Genomic DNA, 19,999 nt, shown 5'->3' with positions numbered 1-19,999 from the left:
GCATTCTGACTTTTTAAATGCCCATTTAATTAGGTTTGTGATTTTTTTCTTAATAAGAATATGAGGCAAAGTGGTATATACATGTAGGGTAGAAAAATCAAAAATTGAACAGATTCAAAACCACCAATATAAGCATGCAATTTATCAAGTACTTCCAAAGAATTTTTGACACTCCAAAAGTAATTAATTCCACTACTTTCTAAGGCCTTATTTGAACAATTTATTATCAGGCTTTTGATTGTACCAAGTGTACTAGTAAGTAGAATAGACAGTTTAGTAGTGGAACAATGGTTTGAAGACGAAATAAATCTATATTTGTAAGGTGTTTTGTGCAGCTTCGGAAGCCAGTACATAGTTGGAACTTTCATTGTATTTGGTTCTGCTTGTAAAGAAGTAGCTAAAAGTCATGTTATGTTTGTTATAGAAAAATTGCAACGAATTGTCGTGCTAAGCAATTCAAAGTATCGGGAACAGAAAGTAGAAAGTAGAAAGCTTTCACATACCATTTAATCTTAAAACGTGATGTGCAATATATGTTTTTTTTAATTAATTCCTTAAGATTTCTAATTAGGCTGTAATAGCTTTCATGGAGACGGTTGACATTTAGCCTTTAGTTTTAATAGAACTTTAATTTTATTTTCTATGCATATATGAATTTATATCAAAATCCAATGATGTAAATCAATGTAGAAAACTACTATCCTGTTCATTTTGCCATCAAATACTTTTATTGAGAAAACATGAAAGCTCTAACATAATCGTTATACAATTTCTTATTGTTAGTTCTCAAATTAATGAACTAGTCCATAGAAAACTTGGTATGTATTTGCAATAGATTTGTAACGAGTCAGATTTTGCTTTGTTGACAAACAGTAGAGATACATTCATGTACACAAGGTAGATAAGTCAGAGGAAAGTGTGACGAGTCAATATTTATCAAAGATAAGAGAGTTGCTTTCTGTAAATAATACAAATTTGTACATGTTTAAAGGATGTCGCCTTTTTCATTTTATTGTGACTTCAAGAGGTTCACATGGCCTATCTACGATTGCAAGGTGGATAACAGAGTGTCAGTCTGTGCAAGTTCCGGTAAAGAATTTTGTAAACGTTGATGTTGAAGTTGCATCACCATGGCAACTACATGTTTCATAAATACTCATTTGTTGTCGTTTAAAGAATTCAGTTGTTTCAATACTTTTTTTTAAATATTATTTTAATCCATTTCCAAATTATTAATAACTCGTACAGCAGTTCACTTCATAACAAAGTATTAAATCGTGCATGCGTATTTCAAAGAAAACAGAACATTAATGTTTTCAATATTCTATAGAAACATATTGCAAAAATACATTTTGAATAGAAAACTAACATTTAGAAAATAAAAGCGGTCACGTGGTGATCAATAATTTTAAAATTTACATTTTCAAAAGATTTTAATATTGTCAATTGTTTATTTTCTACTCATCACACGTGAGCATATATACAAGAAAAACATTGTTTATGAATTAGAATAAATATACCATTGAGAGGATGTATATTAAAAACATTAATAATGAAATATACGAACACATAACCCAGACATCAAAGAGCAGTGCGTCTATAGATGTAATTCATTTGTTTTTATAAAGATATTTTTCTGATACTTATTAAGGACCTCAGAGACACTGTATCGAGTGTGATACGATATTTCTCTCTCCTGATGACAGTAAATTTTCACATTAAAACTCGAGCTCATGTTTGTGAAGAAAAGACATAATATTGACATTGTAAAACACATCAATTTGTTACTTTTTGGATAAGAAGACAACCTTAACCGTTGAATCTTTAGTATCAAAATCAATAAAGGAGCTACCATTTGATTTTTATGGGGGGCTAGGATGAAATTTGAAAAAAGGCAGGACAGGAGTTTTGAGTAAAAAAAAAGCAGGATGAGCAACTTTGCAAAAAAAAAAAAAAAAAAGAAACAGGATGACAATTTATGTAAAACAAGTCTGGATAAACTAATAAACTAGAGGCTCTCAAGAGCCTGTGTCGCTCACCTGTATTTACTGATGCTTTGGAAATCATGTAAAATAAGGTTAAAATCATAATTAATAGTATTAGATATTAGATATTATAATGATATCTAAGATAATAACAAAAAACTGCAAAATTTTTGTAAAATTACAAACTCAGGGTCAGCAACCCAACAACGGGTCGTCGGATTCGTCTGAAAATTTCAGGGCAGATAAATCTAAATCTGATGAACATTTTTGCCACCTGTCAGATTTGCTCTAAATGCTTTAGTTTCAGAGATATAAACATCCTACTGCATTTTACCCCTTTGTTCTATTTTTAGCCATGGCGGCCATCTTGGTTGGTTGGCGGGGTCATCGGACAAATTTTTTAAACTAGATACCCTAATAATGATTATGGCCAAGTATGGTTAAATTAGTATCAGTAGTTTCAGAGAAGAAGATTTTTGTAAAAGATTACAAAAATTTACAAAAAATTGTTAAAAATTGATTCTTAAGGGCAATAACTCCTAAAGGGGTCGACTGACAATTTTGGTCATGACAACTTATTTGTAGATCTTACTTTGCTGAACATTATTGCTGTTTACAGTTTATCTCTATCTATAATAATATTCAAGATAATAACCAAAAACTGCAAAATTTCCTTAAAATTACCAATTCAGGGGCAGCAACCCAACAACAGGTTGTGAGATTTGTCTGAAAATTTCAGGGCAGATAGATCTTGACCTGATAATCAGTTTTACCTTGTCAGATTTCCTCTAAATGCTTTGGTTTCAGAGATATAAGCCAAAATCTATATTTTACCCCTATGTTCTATTTTTAGCCATGGCGGCCATCTTGGTTGGTTGGCGGGGTCATCGGACACATTTTTTAAACTAGATACTTGAATGATGATTGTGTTTAAGTTTGGGTGCATTTGGCCCAGTAGTTTCAGAGGAGAAGATTTTTGTAAAAGTTTACGGACGACGGACGACGGACGCCAAGTGATGAGAAAAGCTCACTTGACCCTTCGGGTCAGGTGAGCTAAAAAAGGCAGGACCGCAAGACAGAGATTACAACTAAAAAAAATGCATCCTAGCCTCCCCATAAAAATCAAATGGTAGCTCCCTAATCATCAAACTTCGGCTAAATTACAAATCGGCTTAGTGGAAAGGCAGGTTTCATTATTTCGCGCGACAAAGCTATTTTTCACTTTTGTACACCATTCTTTCCTGCACTTTGTTGGGTAGAATGCTCCTTTTCAATGTCTTGATGAAGATTATTTCTTCCAGTTGTTACCAAGAAAAAACATTGATTTATTTCCAGAATCCTTCTTCCCTTTTCTACAGAGTATCAAATTGTGTCTTAGAATTAGAGAAACGTGTATAAAATAAACATATACCATGTTTGAAAATGCCTTAGAAAATTACACCAAGGAACCTCAATATTCGTACTAAATCTACTCAAATAAAAGTTTCAAAATATGGATATTTCATACGAAAATGTTAATAACAAATGTCATACTTTACCTTTTCTATATCGTAAAACTGAATACTCTCGAGATTAAAAAAACACACACAGTTACAAATGCCAAAAATTAAGTGATCACACTTTGGAAGAAGGACCACTCCAGACTTGATTATGAAGACTACAATTATATCTACTGATAAGTTATGGTCATTTGAAATTTTACTTTCCATTATTTACCCAAGATTTTATATTATTTCCTATGTAAGCTAACGGTGTAACGCTGATAATGTTTGATATACAAATAGTCGCATTTGTGGTGGACTTCTTATATCTTATCGTAATTATCCAGGGCGGTCTTTAAACAAACTGTTTGATTGATGGCTGATTAATTTACTATTTCTGTCTTTACGTAAATAGCATCATGAAGAAATACCTCTAAAACAGTGTATAATAGGACTTAAAGGTGATATTGGATATACATCCTGAAACAGCAACCCAACGACAGAAGAAAAAACACAAAAAAACTAGTTGCTAGGTGCTAAGTTGTCTTTTGATGTTTTATTTTCGCTTTTGTTTATTTCATTTTCGTTTCTGTTTATTTATATATATATATATTTGGGGGGTGGGGGGGGGGGGGTGGCATTTAAATGATTGTATGCATTTTTGATCCAAACGCTTTTTTTGAATGTACATAAAAATAATTCAGAAAACCCTTCATCATTCTTCTATTGCAAACTGGTAAACAATAGTTAAAGAACATTCGAAAATTTTCTGTATTTTCAAGGTATTTTAATATTGGAAGTTTATTTCTTATAAAATAAATTGGCAATATGTTGTTTTGGAAAGAAATTGGTGCTCCATTTTTTTGTCCCCATATACTGTTGTCATTGGATAAAAATTAGTAAAATACACTTTTGGCTATATTTGATTAGATCATAATGAATTGTAATTAATGTTTGAGTGACTTGAGATTTCATACTAGGTTGGTTCTTTCGATAAAACATTTTCAGCGAATTAAGCTAAAATAGATATAGTTTCAAATAAGAGTACAAATATTGATAGTATTTTCATTTAATACTATGTAATTTCCTATTTAGAATTAACACAATTCAAATTTATTTTTTAATTTCTCATTTTTTTACGATGTTGATTTTTAATTATAGTTCTCAAATTCGGATTTATTTACGAACATCAGATCTTTAATATACACTGAGGGCCAATCTGTTAGACACGGTAATAGAAAAACGGACCTTTTGACATAAAACTGTCATTACAGTGCCTTGCATAGTCAGTTGAAATAGTTGTTGCATGTGGAACAGGATCTGCTTACCCTTCCTGAGATCACCCTTGGTTTTTGGTGCGGTTCGTGTTGCTCAGTCTTTAGTTTTCTATGTTGTGTTTTGTATACTGTTGTTTGTCTTTTGGTCCGTTTTCGTGTATTTCCATGGCATTTGTCAGTTTGTTTTCGACATACGAGTTTGAATATCCCTTTGGTATCTTTCATCTCTCTTTTATAGCATATTTACTTTCGTGATAGGAATCACCGGCGGAAATCGTATTGTCGATTATCAGTTCCAATAAATTGAAAAGTCACGTTAAGTACAATTGTATAGGAATCTGGAACGCCTGCAGTCTGAAGACTGAATTGTTAATAATTATCAAGGTTTAGCGTAAAATATGAAAGAAAAGAAAATGCATTTGTTCAAGATTTATCTTTTTAAGTCTGTGAACTGTAAAAGAAATTGCGCTATACTACGATGACAAACATTTTTATGCATCCATGGAAAAATAGTGCTATGTACCCCGATTTATGAAAATGACCTTTTGTACTTTTTCTTCTGGATCCTGTGTACACATGTAGATACAATCTTAGATGCAAGATTTTCAATTCTACAATCAGGGATTAAATCGAACCATCAAGAAGATAATGCCATTTTACTTGAATGAAATTCATCATTTATCTAATGTGAAAATGTGATTTTTGCCACGCTATTATCCTGATTGATGTGAGGTGATTTGTGGAGTTGAGTACAATATCATTTTTAATATTGAATTATTGGTTGAAACACATCACGTGACTTTCGTTTAAGAGCAGATGTATTTGATATGTTACATTCTTATAAAATATAAGAGATATATGTTTTCGAATGCTTTTGTTTGATCAGAGGAAGTTGACATACCTGTACTCGTGCTAAGGATTTAGTTATTTTATATCTTTTACTTGTATAATTAAGAGTCTGGATAGGTTTGAAGAATAGAGAATAATTGGTCAAAAAAATAAAGAATACAGAATAATGGAGTGCTAAAATATAAAAAATAGAAATAATGGGCAAAAAATATAAAGAATAGAGAATAATGACATAAAAAATCAATCTAATTAAAATATAGTTCTTTGATCATGAAATCAGAGAACTATATTTTAATTAGATTGCTAAAAAAACAAAAAACAAAAAACAGAATTGAAGGACCCCCATCCAGACCCTCTTGTATACAGAAAAGAGTGGAGAAGATACACAGATGGGAAAAGTTACATATCTACCTACGTAAGATTAAAGAACCTTAGTGAGCGCGCTCACATACTCCACGTCCCCACATTGTCATTGGAGAAATTAAATAAGTGTAAGAAAAAAAAATTGTATAAGAAAAAAAATTGATTCATAATTTCCTGTCAATATGCACATCTACATAGTATGTCCTTATTATCTACAAAATTTCATGAAATTCTGTTGTGTGGTTTCAGAGGAGTTGAGATGACAAACTGTTGCAGAAGTACATTGAAGCAAATAAGTTCAAAGGGGCGTAACTCTTAGAAAAAAATTGAATCGTAATTTCCTGTCGATATGCACACCTACGTAGTATGTCCTTATTATCTACAAAGTTTTATGAAATTCTGTTGTGTGGTTTGAGAGGAGTTGCGATGACAAGAAACAGGACTGACGGACAGACGGACGGACAGACGGACGGACGGGTCAAAAAACATTATACCCTCCGCAACTTCGTTGCGTGGGGTATAATAAGCGGAGGATACCAAAGGGATATCCAAACTCATAAGTCGAAGACAAACTATCAATACCATGGCAAAAACCGAATAAAGACTAAAAGATACGAGTTATTCAAGTCCGTCTCTTGGATGAAATAGACATCAAAGTACTTAGTTAATCTTTGATTACCAATTTCTCTCATTTCATTAGAATTAAGTAGTCATTTTACATGATATTTGAATTAATTCCAGATTTTCAATAAGTTGTAATAAGTACTCCTGTGACGTGTAGATGATACTAATAGGATTTAAAGACTATTTAGGTATCGATGCAAATGAATGAAAAATACAATTAATATAAACTAGATATGGCAACATAATCTTTTGATATTTCCGCGCTCTAATTGTCTTCCTTTATAAATCCGGTAAATTCATTTAGAAAACAGTGTTATTCGAATCTGTAAACATCATATCTTTGTAAAATGAAAAATAAACTTACATATAACCGAGGTAGTAAGAAATTTCTACAAAAGATATCAAATTCAAAAAAATGAATTGCTTGTATATTCGTTATAATTTTATCAGTCCAATTTAAAATTTCGTTGAAAACCAGGTTTTAAAAAGTTGGATCAGGAGCATATATGTTGCACCTGTCCTAAGTCAGGAATCTCATGTCTAGTAGTTGTCGTTTGTTGATGTGGTTCACAAGTGTTTCTCGTTTCTCGTTTTTTATATAGATTAGGCCGTTGGTTTTCCCGTTTGAATGGTTTTACACTAGTAATTTTTGGGACCCTTTATAGCTTACTGTTCGGTGTGAGCCAAGTCTCCGTACTTTGGCCTATAATGGTTTACTTTTATAAATCTTGACTTGGATGGAGAGTTGTCTCTTTGGCACTCATACCACATCTTCTTATATCTATTTACTGCCACTGACTGGGTCGGTCCCGCAGCTGGTGGACTGTCAGTTTCACGGAAACCCGTCTGCTTTGTAACTTTCGACTTCATAACATTATAAACATGTGCTTAAAAAAAGGTTACAACTCCTCATGCAGTCAAAATTAGGCCTTTGGACTTATCTTTTATAATGTTTCACATTTTGTCCTGCGAATATTTTAAATTAGCTTACCTTACTATACGGTAGTATGGGTTTTGAACATATCTGAAGGTTGTACAATTCCATATATTTTAATTGTTTACAACCGGGGAGTATAGATAGTAGAAGGGTAGATTAAGGTTTTATATTTTGTACCACTAATGTACTGAAAACCTCCAACAACATGGCGTTGAATTAAAGCCTTTCTAGTTGTTTTTTTTTCTTTTTGGGGATTTTTTTTTTATTTGTATTGGAGGGGCATACGATTTGCCACATAGTAGGTATATTTGACTATACTGAAAAGTATGACGAGGATGAAAAATTTCTTTGGGAGCACGTCAAGAAACACCTTTCGTATTCATATAGACTACAGACGGGATTAAATTGTGGAGTACGAAATTCAGGCTTTCAGAATTCAAACCACCGGTGAAAACTCGAATCTACTTCACTAACGAACCCCGTCTAAGTTGCATATATTGAGTACCTGTTGCTCAATCTTGAGTTTTTTATGTAGTTTTTAGGATCGTTTTTCTCGGTTTTATTAGGGAATAAACTCATTTAAGATAACATAATTAAAATTGTGTACGCCAGATACATGTACGCTTCTCGTCTACGAAAGACTCATCTCTGTGACTCTCAAATCAAAAAAGTTAAAAAGGCCAAATAAAGTACAAAGTTGAAGAGCACTGAGAACCCAAAATTCGGAAAGGCTTTATACTCGGTGAGAAACCCCCACCATGCAGCAGTGCATCGACACAATGGTGGTAAATAAAAATGTATAGTGTTGTGAAAAACCGTAAAACTCAAAAGAGTCCATCTAAATTGCAAGCTACAGGATTTAAACAGATTATACCTAAGTATTACTGCATTTTTTTTTTATGAGAAATGTAATAACATGAATTTGTAATTTAATTTAAGTTAACGATTGCTGCAATGTATAATCCTGACTCATCTTCGGCTAATTATATACAACAATGTCTTGGTAAAAAAAAAGCTGTCCTCGCACGGGTATTGATTCTAATCCCTTTATCTCAAAACCCCCGTTATTTTTCTCTGTCGATAATATGAAGATTAATGTTAGTGGTATGTGAAGTTGAGGATAACGTCCTTTCGAGTCTTATATTAAATAATTCAAAGAAAAATCATGAACATCTGTTTCATTTAAATATTACGTCACCTTATAAGTATGATAAATTACGCAATACGTGTATTATTAAATGCTATATAATAGAAGTACTTTTTGTCACCGGTTGTTAATACAAATTAATCGCATTTTCAAAGTTAAGTATGCAGCTTTCAATAACAAATCTAGCGACACTCTGAGTAGACACAATTTTAGACATATATTACTGCATTTATATTGAAAAATTTGGAATTTCATTGCATGAAATGCGATGTTGGGAATTAATACTTAAAATGAAATAGCGCCCCTTCAACTTCAAGGTTATTCCCACAAATGTAGGATTCATCTAGAGATTAGGTTCTTTTCGTTATATAATTTTCGTCATTTCAAACTAAATATATATGTTTTGCTGATTTTCCTGACGATTTAATGTTCTTGCAGTCTCCTGGCTTATGAACAAGCTCAATTGTGTTCCAGTGTCATCTCCTGGAATTTAGCGTAATTACTAAGATAGATGTAAGATAGAAATGATATATTGAGTAAGTGTTATGTACATTGGTTGCAATGCCGACAAAACTGCAATTCTCAGTAAAATAAAAACCCTTATTTCACATGGGAAATAAATCCTGTATTTCCACTCAGCTGACGTCATGTCAACGAAGTTGCATAAAAATGCATATAGTGAGATTGCATGGTTCTTTTCTTTTACCTCTTTATCTAAATCTAAATTAATGCCATAAAAAAGAATATCCAATCCAAAATTTCAAATATTCAAAAATATCCAACTCATGGACGAACAAGACTGATTATTCCCTCAAGCGCGACTCGCATTTGTGTTGGTCAATCGCTAAAAAGTCCACGTTAATATTTCTTCTATAAATCGACGTTTCCTAATAAAAGACTTTGGGTTATTTCTTGTTCGTGACTTAGAAAGGAAATAATGTCACGTAATTGGTTGAGTTTGAGACTTTTTTAGCCAATGAAAACGTTTTGGTGAATCCTTCTTAAACTATTACCACAATGCATTTGATTCTGAAATGGCGAATTTCTGACAATAAAAAAATTAAGAAAATACTTAGCGCACAATAACAAATCATGATTTGCTGACAAACAGACAGACAGACAGACAGACAAGAGGAAGAACATACAAAGTAAAATAACAAAAATACCGAACTCCAAGGAAAATTCTAAACCGAAAGTCTCTTATCAAATGGCAAAATCAAAATCCCAAACACATCAAACGAATGGAAAACAACTGTCATATTCCTGACTTGGTACTGGCATATCCTTATGTAGAAAATGGTGGAATAAACCTGGTGTTATGGCTAGCTAAACCCCTCACTTGTATGACAGTCGCATAAAATTCCAATATATTGACAACAATGTGTGAACAAAACAAACAGACATAATAGGAAAAATGTAAAAATAGGGGTACAACAACAATAAAAAAAAACTACAACAAATTGAGTTTCGCATTACTTCATCTTATTTTCAACATAAATATTGATTGATTGATTGGTGTTTAACGCCACTTTCAGCACTTTTGTCCTATTTAGTGGCGGTCAGTTTTTATTGGTGGGGAAGCCGGAGTGCCCGGAGAGAACCACCGACCTTCGGTAGGAAAACTGACAGTCCTAGTCAATAAAGATCCTGCCACCTGCATGATTCGAACTCATAATTGCAATGTTGACAGGCTAGTAATACAGTAGTTCGACTCCTTAGACCACTCGGCCACCGAGGTCTCCTCAACATAAATAAACATGCAAGGTATTTACCTTTTATTGGATTCGCTTCCTGGGGTTGGTGGCCTTTGATTTGATTCGCTACCTGTTGTTCTCTTTCCTTTGTAAGCTACGAGATCAACACTCTTTACTCCACATCCTAAACCCATCCTATATTAAAATCTCTTTCACAGTATGTTACATTCAACTAAATTCAATAGATTGAAATAGTTATAAAACAACTGTGCTTCGTATTTATTTAATTATAAAGATTAACCAAAGGATAATTCAAGCTAATCTGATACTTAAGATGGAGTTCAAAGCAGTGTCCTCCAGATAGTCAATGGAGTGATCGTAGTGAGTGGAATATAACGACTGGATTATTCGGGTTACTTGAACAATGTTTTATGTTTTATACTTTTCTAATCCTGTAATTGACGATTTTGTTTTGTTTTAACACTAGTATGAACCAGACTTTTGATTAATCGTCCGAATAGGTATTAACCTTATTTAAACAAGATTACTGTATATTAAATAAGATTGACAAAATTAAAAACTGTTTTTATTGTAATACAATCTATTTCAAATTTTACCAGTCAGATAGATTTCCTTTGCTGTCATTTAAGTTAATTTTAGACATGTAAGATATGGGTTAACCTCCGGCAAACTAATAAGCCATTGTTTTTGGGGAATATCGTACAATTAAGTCCTCGGCAAACCCTCAAACAAGGTACATCGCTGTAATCAGCAAATAACTCCATTTCCCGGAAACTAAAATAACAGTTGATCTCGGACTAATACATTTAAGCTTCAACAATAGAAAATGTGTCAAGCTCTAAACTGCCCGCCTCTAGAAAAGTTCCGAATGCATTAAACAGTGGTTTTAAAGATCGGGCAACAATTACCTACCCCGTAGATAACTCACGAGTTTTCACGATTTGGAACAGGGCGAAGAAATTATTATATTGGGGAGGGGAAATTCCTACACCCTCTTTTAAGTGTGATTAATAGAATAGTTTAATTTTTTAATTGATACAATGTTTTATTAAAATTTCCTCTGATATACAATATCCATAATCAGAACAGGAAATCAGACTTATAGGGAGCACTGTGTTATTACATTCTAAATTTGTCTTCTGACGAACCCAAGGGTGACTGGGGAATAGAAATATGGTCACTCTTGGACTTCCTCCGTAAAACCCTTACTAAAGTGCCGCTTGACTGTGCATGATGTACAAGTACGCAATCACGTCCGTTCAGAATGGGGACGTTAAATCATATGCCTCGTGTAGAGAGTGCCACGCTCTTTGCACGTTTTGAACTGTTGCAACAACTCTTTGAGGGGTCCGTAGGTGGCCTGTTGTTAGGCCAAATTTCTGTTTTCATTTTCAAGTGGCAGTGCAATTTCTCCGACATTCATCCCGGACGGCCTCTTTTACAGGTCCTACCTATTGTATCTTTTGTTGGTTTTTCTCGTCCTGAACATGCATGGAATATTTGCCACTGGGCGTTAAGTACCAACAATCAATCAATCAATCAATCATCTGACGTCATACACTAATATGTTTTGTAAAAAAGTTGTCAACGAAGTTGCATAAAAATGCATGAAGTGAGAACTCGAAGTTCATTTCATTTGCTTCTTTATCTACATTAAAATTTATGCCATTAAAAGAATATCCAATCCAAAATTTCAAATATCGAAAAATATTCAACTCATGGACGAACAAGACTGATAATTCACTCCAGCGCGACGCGCACTCGTGTGGGTCAATCGCTAAAAAATCCATGTTAATAATTCTTTTCTATAAGACTATAGGTTATTTTTTTTGTGACAAAAAAAAAGGAAATAAAGTAAGGTCATTGGTTGAATTTGATACTTCTTTAAGCCAATCACAACGTTTTGGTGAACCCTTTTCAAAATATTACCCATAATGCAACCCTTTTCCAAATAATACCCATAAGCCATTAAATTCTTAAATGGCGAATGTCTGACAATGACAGGCAACATCTTATTTAAGAAATATTAGGGGAACAATGAAAAATCACAATTTGCTAACGGACAGACAATACCATGACAGAGAGCAAGAGGTTGAAAATACAAACAACAGTAAAAGAACACTACAACAAACTGAGTCCCGCATAACTTCGTTTTTTTTTTACAACATTAATAAAGTAAACACTCACGGTGATTACCTTGAATTTGATTCGTTTCCTGGGTTTGATGGCCTTTCATTTGATTCGCTCCCTGGAGTTTGCTTTCCTATGTAAGCTACAAGCTCAACATTCTTTACTCCACATCCTAAACCCATCCTACTAAAATCTTTTTTCACAATTGGTTACATTCAACTAAATTCACTAGATTGACATAGTTATCAAACATCTGTGCTTAAAGTATTTATTTAATGATACTGATTAATCAAAGGATAAGATCATTCATACTTAAGATTGAGTTCAAACCGGTGTCGTCAATTTTTGTGATGGAAAAATTATCGATTGAGCATGAACAGCGCCCTCTAACGGTCAGTGTCCTCCAGATCGCTTATGGATTGATCGTAGTGAATGGAATATAACAACTGGATCATTCGGGTTACTAGTAGTTGAAAATAAAGCACTTAACAATGTTTTACCTTTTATACTTTTCTAATCCTGTAATGGACGATTTTGTTTTGTTACAATTGTCTTAAATTTAAAACATAACGCATGTTATCAATTTCTGAAATGTAGATAATACAATATTCTAAACTATGCTTAATTTTGTACGTTTGTTTCAATAAATATGATAATTGAATACTAGCTGATTGTATTGTAGTACTTGTCAATATTCGTCTTAGATTTGATCGATGCAATTTGAATTTACTTGTTCAGAAAATGATTATTTGCTAACATCAAGCATAGAATGATGAAGCAAATATTGATGATAAGACACTTCTGGTTTCTTCATTCTGATGCAATCACATAAAACGATACCTATTTATCTGAACTAGATGCGCGTGTCGACAATTATTGTCTCTTCAGTATTGCTCGACGCCAGAATATATGAAAACGAATAAAAAAGTACTGTTTCAAAATCAGAAAATGACGTCAAGTTCGTGCAGTGAACTTTGACTGTAAAACTCGTGGAATTTATAAATTAAGTTTTAATGTTGACCGATCAGCATTAATGTAATACAAATATTCTACTGCAATGCAATATTGTCCGTTTGCCGTTAGCTAAGCATTTGTACAACTACATAATTATTATTTGAATGAAAGGACCACATAACTAGCCGATCTACTTTCAAGAGAACAGCAGACAACAGATTAGTGATAGATATGTATTATATCGATTTCAGTGCGCGCGCCACGGTTTTTTCTAGTATCACCACCCCGTATAATACTGATACAAATAAATCCGGACGATTACGCGTTCGAATCGAACACGACGTGTACCACTGAGTTCAGGCAGAATGAAATTTACACTTTTAAAGAAAGTTCAATATCTATTCTTTTTGATATTTTGCTTCAATATATTCTTTGATATATATATTAATCATTACTAAGTGCAAGTTATCTTTTAAATGCTATATTTTAATGGGCTCAAATTAAAAAAAAAACGCACGACCTTGTTAATAATAAAAGCATGCTGGACATTTTAAATCATTATAATTTTTAAGGTCACGTGCCCCATATTTTTTTTTTTAAATATACATTTTAAACTTATATTTATAAAATATTATAGATGCATATGTTATCTGGAAACACAACAATGCTTTTTTTACGCGTCTTCATTTTTAGATTGTATACGCTTCGTTATCTTTTTTTATATACCGATTCGTTGCGACAATATTACATCAAATGAACTTAGCATGTACATGTATAAGCACATGTTTTCATATGTTGATAACAAAACACATGTTAAAAACCATATTTATTTTACCACCATAAGACAACACATAAAATCTCCGTTGTACAGTTGGTATTTGAGCTCTTGTGAATATTTGCAGTGTTATCATAAAAAAAAAGAAGATGCATGTAGTCTACGTGGTATGATTGCAAATGAGACAATTCTCCACCAGAGACCAAATGACGTAGAGGTTAGCAACTATATGTTACCATACGGCCTTCAACAATGAGCAAGACCCATACCGCATAGCAAACTATGAAAGGCCACGAAAAACAATTCAAACGAGAAAACTGACGGCCTGATTTATGTACAAAACAATAAACGATAAACAAGTATAATATACGGCAATAAACAACAACCACTGAATTGCAGGTTCCTGGCTTAAAACAGGCACATGCAGTATGTGGCGGGAGTTAAACATGTTTATGGCGCACCAACCATCCCCTAACCTGTGAGACAGTGATGCAAAAGCACAACAGCACAACATAAGAACATAATTACTATAAAGTATCTACATGAAAGTGTAAATTGGTTAGAAAATACAATCGTTCGGCAAATTACAGATACTTGTGACCGAGCGGACGGATAGACGCGTTCGACTGTCTATTTGCTAGCCTCGTTTTCCACTCATTACTTTATGTTTACCGTTCACGTTAACCAATAAGCAAATGCCATACCGAACAGGATTAATAAACTTGAGCTAACTAAAAAAAGACAAGAACAAGAACCGAAAATATTCAAAACATGGCAGACAGCAATCGAAGATAAACAACAGATTATTGGCTCTTGACTTGATACAAATACAAAATTCAGCGAGGTTCAATATGTTTGCGAGTCAGCCCGCTACATGTATCTATATATATAACATAGAACAGTGGTTTAAAACACAAAGTAAGAACAAATTGTAAAACCGTTGTTAAGAACTTGACTAGTTATCTAACGCATTCGGGGAACAATAATCAACGAGCTCTTCTAGCTGTCTGCCTTTGAAAGAGGCTCAAAATCGTGAATAGTAGAGCCCAGTTGTCACTATCAAAGTTAACAAGGTCAAAGTTTTCTTAGACTAGGTAAACTTGGTAAAGTCATCGGTTATCACTATCAAAGTTTTCTTAGACTAGGTAAACTTGGTAAAGTCATCGGTTATCACTATCAAAGTTTTCTTAGACTAGGTAAACTTGGTAAAGTCATCGGTTATCACTATCAAAGTTTTCTTAGACTAGGTAAACTTGGTAAAGTCATCGGTTATCACTATCAAAGATTTCTTAGACTAGGTAAACTTGGTAAAGTTATCGGTTATCACTATCAAAGTTTTTCACCAAAAACTTGGTCAAAGAAAAAAAACTGCACTATGATGGAATAATTCCCGTCCAAGTCCACCAAGTTTCATGAAAAATAGGATGAGATTCTATTCCATCCTAGTCCATCAAAGTTTTTTACCAAAGTTTTATTTGACGGTTGTCACTTTAACAAATCCATCAAAAACTTTGACCAAGAAAACATGTACAAGAAAACCGTGATAGTGACAATGGGTCTTACGAGATATTACTGATTTATTGGATGTAATATAATAATTTCTTTTTCTTTATTTCAATCTTTGTCGTTAGATGTACGCTAGATAAAACATTTCAATTCTGGCTTTAGGTGACTGTTAATTTCAAGGTCTACTATTTCGCAGATGACAATTGACAATAACCACAGAAAAGGCGTTGTTTGTTAATATGTCAAAGAAAATCCAAAAAATGTCTTCAGTTCATTTTAATGTGGGATCAACCGGACATGTTATAGTGCGTTGCATTTAATTTTTTACCGTTCGAATACGAAAAGTACAAGGTGACTTATTCTTTTTCTTTTATCTTTTATAGCATAGTATATTTTCACATTTGAAAAAAAAGCAACGAATTATATAACGATCATTTAACATTTCACTTTAAAATTTTGATAATTAAAAACTTACAACTTGAACTCTTTTTTAACTTCTCTTCTTCTTCAAACTTTAATAGCACAGTGTATGATATACATATATGACAAAAATCTTAATGTTGTATTTATCAAATCATTTTCATCCTCTTTAGTTTACTTTGATTTGCCTTTTTCTCATGCAAGAATTATTTTATGGTTATGGAGCAAAACATTTTTGTATAACCGGTACTTTATAAATTGACTGTGTATTCAGTTAATCCGTTTTTGCATTAATGCATATTATACACGCATTTGTACCATTGGTATCTTAACCAAATAATATATTAACAGGTGGTACATCGACAATAAAAATATGTTAATTCTCAAGGATGTTGATCATATCAATATTTTTTTAGGTTCTGGATGGGGTGTCCTTCATTTCTCTATTCTTTATTTTTTTATTTCATTTTTCTCTTTTCTTTATATTTTGTGCCTATTTTTATATTTATTTTATATATTAGCAACATATTATTCACTATTCTGTATTTTGTTACTCTATTTTTCTCCATTCTTTATTTTTTTGGTTGATTTTTCTGTACATATGGTCCATTATTCTCTATTTCTGTAAACCCCTCCCAGACCTCCTTTATAGTCTTAGGGAAATAAATAAGATAATGGTTGTACAAATACGCACTTGAAAAGGAGAATATTAGTTGGACTATTCATTGAAAAATATTTTGTGATTGGTTTGAAATACTACATCAGTTGCGTAGGAGTGGACTGAAAAGTGTGGGATGGCAATCTTCTGAAAGGGACAAGGGAAAATAGGCTTTTTCTAATGTCTAGGAATGAGTCGTTGTCCTCTATTGTTTTCCGTTTTGTCAAAAAAAGGGGAGGGGGTTTCTCCTCCTCTTCCGTTTTGAAAGTAGGGTTTGGCAAAATCACCAATCCCAACGGCTCCTACGCCAGTATTCATAATATTGAACGAATTTGTTTTTGTCTGATGTAATGTTGTTATGTTTTCAGATACTGGGGACCGGCGGGATTGAACCTCTTCGAAATTGTTTTTAAATCACGTTAAAATCGATCAAAAACAGGATGTTAACGCCTAAATGTCCTGTATAAAATCCCTGCAAACCAACCTAGACGATCCAACAGAAATTATATATATTTGATCTTTCAGATAAGTCTATGCCATCGCTGCCTTGTAAGATTGATTGATTGATTGATTGATTGATTGATTGATTGATTGATTGATTGATTGATTGTTTGATTGATTGATTGGTGTTAAATGCCACTTTCAGCACTACTGTGCTATTTTGTGGCGGTCAGTTTTTAATGGTGGAGGAACCCGGTAGCCCGGAGAGAACCACCGACTTTCGTTATACAGGAAAACTACCAATCCTAGTCAATTAAAATTGGAGTCGAGCGCACCTGTCACGTGCGGGATTCGAACTCACAACATCAGTGTTGACAGCCTAGTGATACAGTAGTTCTACTACTTAGACCTGGCCACTGATGCCCCTCTGCTTTGAAAGTAGTTTCCGAATTAGAAATGTTTCTGTTACACCGTAATGTGAGCTTTTGTACGAATAAATGCAATTATGAACTATTGCTTTGATTGCTACACCTAGGTCGATACAACCCAAGCACTAATGGTGGCATAGCTATGCCATTTCTAAGTGTACGCTCAAACCTCGGCTCATGAATTATCGAGAAAGCTATTTCTGTCATTAAAAACTCATTAATAGCGCCATACTCTGGAGACTAATTAGTATATTTCTATGTTTAATTTATTTATTGTTTTGATATGGAATCAAATGGTCATTGGTTGTAGAGAAAAATGTCCAAACCAGTTACAGTAAAATATGTTCAAAATGACAAAAAAATCCAAACATTTATATATAGTAAAAATGCAACCACTCATTTCACAAAAAAAAATGATAAAATATTTCGATATAACTCACTATGTGAAAATAATCCCCTGGTCTTCATTTCAATGACGTCGTTTTATTTATTATTTTGTCTTTATCTAATTTTCGCCCTTTTTTAAGAGCAAAATTCGTAAATTCATTATCTCAGTCACGTCTCAGTCCTAACCGCTGAATGGACGCACTGGATCAGCTCCTAATTATGCGCAAACTTCAACAATTTAATATGCTGACCGTATGGCTCAACGACACACCCTTCTCCATATTCGTTTACTCTACATTTAGACCTTGAATATTTTACGACTTCGATGTGTGCTCGTGTCGGTTGTCGGAGGTTATTAACTTGGTATGATCGTCGACTAAAACTTGCATTCGATGCTTTTATACTTAGATCGTGGCATGTCTTTAGCAGAAAGAGCAAAGACTACACGGCTTAAAAGATTCAACCTTCGGCTTAACTAACTATCAAATTTTACTAACCCTCTATGGATACGTACGGGTCAGTGGCAAACCATATAACTTATAATCTGCCTTAATAATTATGTAATATTTGCTGCTGAACGTTCAAAATATATCAACCATTGCATATTTATGCTTGTTCCTATGTAAATACAACCCCCAACAAACAAGCACTGTTTTGAAAGAAGAGAATAAGATTAGTTGGTGATTTCATACAGCTCAATATCCTTAACTATTTTTATAGATGGACATGGCAAATATACCGTAAATTCTTAGAGATGGACATGGCAAATATACCGTGAATTCTTAGAGATGGACATGGCAAATATACCGTGAATTTTTAGAGATGGACATGGCAAATATACCGTGAATTCTTAGAGATGGACATGGCAAATATACCGTGAATTCTTAGAGATGGACATGGCTAATATACAGTGAATTCTTAGAGATGGACATGGCTAATATACCGTGAATTCTTAGAGATGTACATGGCAAATATACCGTGAATTCTTAGAGATGGACATGGCAAATATACCGTGAATTCTTAGAGATGGACATGGCAAATATACCGTGAATTTTTACAAATATACCGTCAATTCTTAGAGATGGACATGGCAAATATACCGTGAATTCTTAGAGATGGACATGGCAAATATACCGTCAATTCTTAGAGATGGACATGGCAAATATACCGTCAATTCTTAGAGATGGACATGGCAAATATACCGTGAATTCTTAGAGATGGACATGGCAAATATACCGTGAATTCTTAGAGATGGACATGGCAAATATACCGTGAATTCTTAGAGATGGACATGGATAATATACCGTGAATTCTTAGAGATGGACATGGCAAATATACCGTCAATTCATGCAAATATACCGTCAATTCTTAGAGATGGACATGGCAAATATACCGTCAATTCTTAGAGATGGACATGGCAAATATACCGTCAATTCTTAGAGATGGACATGGCAAATATACCGTCAATTCTTAGAGATGGACATGGCAAATATACCGTGAATTCGCCTTTTAATAGAATCTAAAGGGCTATGGGTTCGTACACCAAAATAAAAATAACGTTACGTCATTGGTTCAATTGCCATTGTTTAGAATGTTTTAAAACATTCACAACTTTTTGGTGTACGCGTTTGAAAATATTACCCAGAATGCATTAGTTTCTGAAACTTTGAATTGTAAATGGGCTATATGAAAATCATATTATGAAAATATTGCTACTATCCTTCACCATCAAAATTACATACAAATCAACATGCATCTTCATAAGTGGCTCATTATTTTTCATATATTTATTTATTTATTTTTAATTTCATTGACCCAGATAGATGGTCTGCAGTAGATGGTCACCACCATAGTAACAACACATTTGGATAAATAGCATTGTTGTCTTTTTCTTTTGATTTGTTTTGAGTACCAAAAAAAAA

The sequence above is a fragment of the Mytilus californianus genome, unplaced genomic scaffold, assembly GCF_021869535.1.
Source record: "Mytilus californianus isolate M0D057914Y unplaced genomic scaffold, xbMytCali1.0.p SCAF_13, whole genome shotgun sequence".
NCBI classification, from domain to species: Eukaryota; Metazoa; Mollusca; class Bivalvia; order Mytilida; family Mytilidae; genus Mytilus; species Mytilus californianus.
The sequence above is the reverse complement of the archived record's forward strand: the minus strand, read 5'-3'. Positions refer to the sequence as shown.